At 38.2% G+C, this 6,485-nt stretch overlaps 1 long non-coding RNA gene across 1 annotated transcript; it reads left to right on the top strand.

Annotated features, from left to right (window-relative positions):
- Positions 1 to 2,444: 2,444 nt before the first annotated feature.
- Positions 2,445 to 4,441, top strand: LOC112184858. The gene is made up of 4 exons (XR_005807126.1): positions 2,445 to 2,858; positions 2,940 to 2,988; positions 3,096 to 3,178; positions 3,285 to 4,441. It is a non-coding gene; the product is annotated as an uncharacterized LOC112184858 (long non-coding RNA).
- Positions 4,442 to 6,485: the final 2,044 nt, after the last annotated feature.

Below are 6,485 nucleotides of genomic sequence, written 5' to 3'. Positions count from 1 at the left end.
TGTTTTAATATGGTCACAATTTGATGCTTACGGACGCTCTTAGTCCAAGCATTGTGAACGCTCTTAGTTCACACGAACACTCTTAGTTCGTTTAATTATGAACACTCTTAGTTCATACGAACACTCTTAGTTCGTTAAGCGTGAATCTCCACAATTCCGCTTTGTTAAATATCAAACTCATTTGGCAACATATATTCCAATATTTGCAGAAAATAAAAGGAATTTAAATACAAGAAAGCAGCAACTTTAATTATAAAAACTTACGTGATTGTTCTTTTCTTTGAAGACACGCGCGTGTTGATGCAGGCGTGTAGCTAAATTAAGATCGCTGGAATCTGGTCGAAAAATTGGCAGTTGGTGGGCTGCCCTTCTCCCTTCCCTTTTTTTTTCTTCTTCCTCCCCTTTTTTTCTTTCTTTTATTTTTTCGGGCCCAGCCCTTCTCCTTTTTTTTTTTCTTATTCCTCCTTTTTTTTTTTTTTTTTTTTTTTTTTCTTATTCCTCCTTTTTTTTTTTTTTTTTTCGGGCCCCAAGCCTGTCCTCCCCCTCCTTTCTTTTTTTTTTTTTTTTGGCCGCGTCTTCCCCTCTTCTTTTTTCGGTTTCTTCTTCTCTTTTCTTCTTCTGGTCTTCCTCTGGGTGCAGCGATGGGAGGTTTGCAGGTGAGGTCGCAGGGCGCTGCCATATGGGGAGGCGCGGAGGTGTAGGTGGGAGGCGCTGGGGTGGGCTAGTGCTGCAGGCGGGTCGAGATCGGGTCGGTGCTGCAGGCTTGAGGCTTGCGGCTTCTGCTGCTGCTCGGTGGCCTGGGCTGCTGCTGTTGCAGTTCGGTGGCCTGGGCTGGTGCAGGTGGGTGCGACTGGTTCGGCAGGAGGCTGGGCTGCAGTTCGGAGGCCGGTGAGGCTGAGGTTCGGCCTCTCCTCTTTTTTTTTTTTTTTTTTTTTGTTTTGGGTTGGCGGCAGAGAGAAAAGTTTTTTTTCTTTTTCTAAAGCTAGGGTTAGAACTCGTGCTGATAACGTGTTATAGGAGAATAGAATTGTGTTTATTATTGATAATAGGAGCCCTTTATATAGGGAGTTTACAGAGTACACAAAAGGTAACAGAATCGGAATACAATTAGTATACCTAGGGTACTTTCCTATTACAATGGTTATATTTTGATGTTGTATGAGTGAGTTATTGCAGACAACTGTTGTGTAATTACTATTCAGACAATTGTGGTATTTTGATGTTGTCTGACCAATTCAATTCAGACAATAGTTATTTTTTGCTGCTTTATTATGTTGTGTAACTCTCTTTCAGACAATGACTTCAGACAACAGTTATCTATTGATACTTTACTGTTGTTCAATTTGTATTTAGACAATAGTTGAGTTTTGATGTTGTCTGACTGATTTTTTTTTTTGGCAAAAATCCGGCTGCGTCTTCTCTAACAGCCAAAATCACAAATCACAATTATACGACAATCCAACGGTCTGATCCTCAAGGATCGCCTAGAGGATCATCTTTACCAATTTATACGATGATCCAACGGTCAGATCCTCACGGATCGCCCTTAGGATCATCCTCTCAAAACTATATGAAGATCCAACGGTTGGATCATCCCAGATCGCCATTAGAATCATCCTCACAAAATTATACGACGATCCAACGGTTGGATCCTCAAGGATCGCCTAGAGGATCGTCTTTTCACAATTATACTATGATCCAACGGTCAGATCCTCACGGATCGCCCTTAGGATCATCCTCTCAAAAGTATACAAAGATCCAACGGTTGGATCGTCCCGGATCACCCTTAGAATCATCCTCACAAAATTATACGACTATCCAACGGTTGGATCCGCAAGGATCACCTAGAGGATCGTCTTTTCACAATTATACTATGATCCAACGGTCAGATCCTCACGGATCGCCCTTAGGATCATCCTGACAAAATTATACAAAGATCCAACGGTTGGATCGTCCGGATCGCCTTTAGAATCATCCTGACAAAATTATACGACAATCCAACGGTCGGATCCTCCCGAATCACTTTGAAGGTGTATTCTGGATGGGAAAGATAAATACCCCGTATAAGTTTTCTGTTTTTTTTTTTAGAATAAGAAAATTATAAAAATGCCCCATATGTTGGTTGAAAAATTATAGTTCTCAATTAAAAAAAAAAAAAAAGATAAACGGGGACCCCGCATGGGTAATGGGAAACCCCGCCCCCACCCCTGCACCCCTGCGGGGGAAATAAGTGCCCCCACCCCCGCCCCCGCTCATGTGATGGGGAACCCCGCCCCCGCACCCATTTGACAAATGCGGGGGAAACCCGCGGGTACCCCGCCCCCCACCCCCGTTTGCTCATTCCTAGTTGTGCAACTCTACTTTAGACGATGACTATAAATTTACGTTGTCTGAGTTTCACACTTGGCCAAAACTCAAATTTTTTGACTCCCTTGTTCGACTTTGCCCGCCCATTTTTTGACCAAAATTTAAACTAATCGTTTAAATTTTGAGAAAGAAAAAATAGACGATCAGATTCAACCTCTCCCTCTTCTCTCAGAGCATCGCAACATAAAGAAAGAGCTCCATCAATCCACAGCCTGATCCTCTTGCTCCTCAGATGCTCCCTCACAACCTCCGTTTTCAGATCTCCGATCTCTCTCCTTCTCCTGAATCACAAAAACATCAACTCCCGTCATCAATATTCAAATACAGAAACAGATCAAAAATCGGAGAAAGTGAGTTGAGAGAGAAGAAAAGCGACTTTGATCGAGCGAATTACGGTTCTCAATTGCAGATGCGGCGGGGACGATGATTCCGAATCACCTACTACTGCAGATTCTCATGATTTACTTAATGACAGCGCTGTATTTCTTCAGGTAATTTTGAATTTACCCCCACTCTTTTGGTTGAATTTCGAAATTTTCATTACATTTTTCTCTCATTGTGCATGTAAATAGGTAGTATCTGATTGCTCTGAAGTTGGTCTGTTAGGGGATCAAGATTTTGGTAAGTTACTACAAGCAGATTAGTTTTTGCTTTACTGGACAGTTGTGGGTTCGTGACATTTGGTGCTTTTACTTGCTGCTTAATGTGACTTGTTCAATTTTGAGAAGCATATATGGGACGTTTTGAGCAGGAGCTAGAATGCTAAGGTTTCTGATGAAATTTGAGGGTCTAGTTTGAACCCATGAGGAAGGTGAGGGTACCATCTTGGTCTGGCATGCTACTGCACATTGACTTGTAAATGACACATAATGGGTTAATGTTTTTGTTTCTTATGAGTTCTGTTTTTGTGTCTGCAGATTTTAATCGGCTCAATGTTGATATTGGGCAGTTGAAATGTTCATTGGATTCTGTTGGACTGCAGGTTGGTTTTCTGTTGATAAAAAATTGTTAAAATATGGCATCAGCCTATTTGGTGGTAATAGAGTAATGCCAGCTTAATTGATTGTTAAAAAACTTGGGTTCTAGAAACCAAAAATTGGTTTAGTTGGTTGCACTTGAGTTTGATAGGAATGTCCACATGAAGCACAATCTGGTGGTTTTCTGTGCTCCTGTCCCTGAACTTGGTAGAAAAACTCAGCAATTACTGCTGGATGTGTTTAATAATTTTATAGTTCCTCTGATGCGAGATTGCTAAACCTTTTAAAAGCTTAATAGTTGTTTTCCTACTGAAGAATGGTACTAAATTCCTGGCTAAGCCTACCCTAGAACTAATTTTTTCATGCATATGATCATCTTATACCATATTGCTACTGTATTGGGTTTTATTGGATACCTATAACCAGATCTTTTCTCATGGGGTTGTGCACTTAGGCATAATTATTGTGTTTGTATGCATATTGTAATTTAGACATTTCTCTAAATACTCTTCAATTGCAACTCTAATATCTAAGTTTTCAAAGTTCTCATCAATCCATTGTGCAGTAAACTACACTTTCTATGATCTCTTGCATGTTGTTTCTTTTTTACTTTTCTTTTCGTTCATCTATGCAGCTTTTGTATGTATATGTGTTAGTTTATGTATATGTACATACACACATCACACATTGTGTGGAGATTCCTGACTGTGACGACGTGGAGGTGTATGTGTAGATTTAGTTATCCTACAAACTCCATCCCACCTTCCTATAGCCCAGCTTTATTAATTCCAGACTTCACTGATATCCCTACAATTTGATGTTGTTTCACTGGCTGGTCTACATGTTTCTCTCATATCTATAGTATACATATTAAGAAACATCAACATTATACACTTGTAGCTGGAGCATAGTTTGGATTGAGTGGATGATATCTCTGTACACATGCAATCCAATACTAATCTATAACAGTTTGCGAGGACAACAAGATAGAAACAATCTGCTTCAACATGTGTGTGTGTATATATATATATGTTGATGCCGCAGAAAACAAGCCAAGACTAGCAGAAAACAAGCCAAGACTAGCAGCAGTTCCTTCTTGGAAGGCAAGTTTCAATCACTATCTCCTTCTTTCTCATCACTCAAATCAAACTTCTGGCTTCTTCTTCTTCTTTTTGCTTAACCTTTAATGGGTTCTTCTTCCTTTTGCTTAAACTTTACTGGGTTCTTCTTGTTTCTGCTTAATTTATAATGGATTCTTCTCTGGCTTTCTCATTCTCTGTGTCTAGTTCTCTCTGTTTGGTGTTCATTTTTTTGGAAGGTTCTGTTACTAATTGGTAAATTGGGTGGTTTTGGCAGAAGTAGAAGATTGTGTGTTCTTTTTTGAAAGATGGCAAACAAAAAGGGCTGCCCCTGTGGTGTACGTGGAAACCTCAATTTGAGGTATAATGGGCTGAACTTTTACATCACAATTTTGTTCTCATGTATCTATGTTTAGATTCAAATTGGCTGCATTCATATAGAGTTTGGAATTGAAGTACGGGATTCAGGGGAAGTTGAGAAAGTTGAGGTTTTATTGCTAATTTTGGTATGAGTTTTGATTATGTTCTATCTTTTATCTAACATTAACTAATCATACTATTATAGGTGTATTATATTCTTTTCCAATGATCTATTGGCTTGCTTTAAGGAGGAAAAGCTGCATTTAACTTCTAAGTTTTGTTTAGAACCACTTTGCTGTCATTCTCTGCGATTCTGCTTTCACTAAACTTTGTAAAATTAAAAGCTAGACTTTTGGTTGATGGGTTTATGTTAATTAAACTTTGAAGTGGGGAAGTGTAGCATCAGAAGTTCTCTTAGCTGCACTCTGAGCATGAAGCATGAAGTAGATTTAACTAAACAGTTATGTAGATTGGCATTGCAATGAAAAAATAAAAGTAAAAAGTGTTTGATTACACACAGACATCCTACGCCAAAATGAATGCTTTTTTGCCTCAAGGTTTGCTTTTTACAATCTTAATTTCATTTCATTTTTTGTTTTCAATTTGTGTAACCATAAATTTATCTAAAACAATGCCCTTTGGTTATTGATTTGGAAAATGAAAAATGGAATAACCCTTCACCAAGAATGTTGGCTGCAACTAACAGTTGTAAACTGATTTTCAGAGTCTTGCTTTTGGTTAGATTTCTGCCCAGTCTGGCCTATTATAGTTTGTACAGTCATCCACTATTGTTGTGCAGGGACATATGTGTGAAGTGATGGCAAAAATCATGGATGTCTAGGTTGCTAGAGCAATTGTTAGCATGATTGGTCAGTTTGGTATTGAGTTCTACTCTGCATATCTTGTTGCTGAGCAGGAAGAAGGAAGTGGACAAGTACAATATGTTTAGGTAGGATTAGTATGTTGATGTTGGGTTTATGATGTAATGAATTGGTTTTGAATGTTCAATCAATGGATGTGTTTTCGAATGTGTCAGTCAATTGGTTTTAGTAATATATATGTCTTGTGACTCAAATTATTATCTAAATCATTTAGGTCATAAATCATAAGAGGATTTATTTTGTTGACCCTCACCAATATGCGTTCATATAGGTCATAAATCATAAATCACTAATTTGACTCTCTCTCATGCCATTTCATATAGGTCATAAATCATAAAGGTCACCAATATGCGTTCATATAGGTCATAAATATGTTTAAAAGTGTTGTCAGTACATAAAACAACTTCAGAGCGTGTTTTGATTTACAATAGTTTATAAAAGCAACCTTTGGGTTGTTTTTAAAATCTGATGTCAAGCAACCTTTGGGTTGTTTTTAAAATCTGATGTCAGTGACTTATATATGATTTTCAATTAAAACTGTTTTTTACTTATTTATCAAACACAATAAGATCTAAAATTTCAAACAAAAGCTGATTTTTTTTTTAAGTGAAGCAATCTCAAACGGGACATAAAAAGCATAGAGGTCAAGTGAGTAAATTTAGAGATTTCAATAGAAAAACTCTTTCATGAATAAGAACTCAACCCTAAACCTCAAGTACCAAACCCTTCTTGCACAACTTGCCAAGTCATAGTCACTCTTTGAAAGAATATATGTATTTGGACCCATCAATGGCATGATTGAGATCACAAGCTCTCCCCCA

This window comes from Rosa chinensis, chromosome 2, assembly GCF_002994745.2.
Source record: "Rosa chinensis cultivar Old Blush chromosome 2, RchiOBHm-V2, whole genome shotgun sequence".
In the NCBI taxonomy this organism is placed as follows: domain Eukaryota; kingdom Viridiplantae; phylum Streptophyta; class Magnoliopsida; order Rosales; family Rosaceae; genus Rosa; species Rosa chinensis.
The sequence above is the reverse complement of the archived record's forward strand: the minus strand, read 5'-3'. Positions and strand labels throughout refer to the sequence as shown.